Genomic DNA, 950 nt, shown 5'->3' on the forward strand with positions numbered 1-950 from the left:
TGTGTGTGTCAATCTAGTGCCCCTGCATCCTGTAACAGTGAGACAGTGAGAAAGGAAACGCAGAGAACTAACACGGTGTGGTTGACTGATAGCTACACGTGTACGTTACAGCATATCCTTCCAGTGGAAGCACAACACTCCTCACTTCTCTGTTTTCTCTGTTTGTTAAGAATGAAGAACAAATCTTTGGTACCAACTCAGTTAGCCTATAAGTGGTAAAAGTAGTTGAAATTGCAGTTGAAGAGAACGAGTCAAATATAAATGTAAAACAGTCCCCCCATCCCTGTTGAGATAATGACACATTGTTGAGCAAGGTTGCACTTTCTTCCTATTTTTCACCTGTAATCTTGAAATGACAGATACATTATGACAGAAAGTAGAGATTAATGATCCTAATCAAATTGCATTACTGAATTCAAATCAGTTAGAAAGGCATTATTGTGACTTCTTTTTCTCACTGGCCTTCTCCTAGTCCCACCAAAAACCTGAATTCATATTCAAAGACAGCCCTAAAGTTTCTACGCTGCTGGCCTGTTTTTACCTCTGGCCTTAGACCACAGATTAAGCTGGCCCCGAAGCTCAGCAGCTATAGAAAGTGTGCTTACAATCACAAGAAATTCAGATGAGCTGATGATTTTCAAAATAGGCCCACCAGAAGAGTCACGTGACCCGGTGTTGTAAAAGGCAACACGCAGGGCTGCAAAAGCGTTTCCCTGTTCCTGCTCTGGTGCATGGAACTTTTAAAATGACATGCACTGAAAATGGTTTTTGTCCTGTTTTCCCTCTCAGCCAGTTCTGGCTAAAATATATCCTTTTTAAACTTGAAGCTGTCATGGAAAAGATTTCACGAGGTAAACAGAATATTTCAGATGTGTTACTACGTGTTATGAGGTGATTTCCCTCATAACACGCAGTAACACATGACAAAAAAAAAAAAAACTGTGCTGTAA

At 40.3% G+C, this 950-nt stretch overlaps 1 protein-coding gene and 1 long non-coding RNA gene across 2 annotated transcripts in view; one reads left to right on the forward strand and one right to left on the reverse strand.

Moving 5' to 3' along the window:
• Positions 1-840, forward strand: part of LOC116686489 (uncharacterized) — a 3,220-nt gene extending 2,380 nt beyond the window's left edge. Inside the window, exon 3 of the long non-coding RNA XR_004331270.1 lies at positions 828-840. This is a non-coding gene — a long non-coding RNA (uncharacterized LOC116686489). The remainder of the gene's footprint in view (positions 1-827) is intronic.
• The window catches only part of hnrnpll (heterogeneous nuclear ribonucleoprotein L like), a 39,894-nt gene that overhangs the window by 33,596 nt on the left and 5,348 nt on the right, over positions 1-950 (reverse strand). The window lies entirely within an intron of this gene.

This window comes from Etheostoma spectabile, unplaced genomic scaffold (genome assembly GCF_008692095.1).
Source record: "Etheostoma spectabile isolate EspeVRDwgs_2016 unplaced genomic scaffold, UIUC_Espe_1.0 scaffold379, whole genome shotgun sequence".
Lineage (NCBI taxonomy): Eukaryota > Metazoa > Chordata > Actinopteri > Perciformes > Percidae > Etheostoma > Etheostoma spectabile.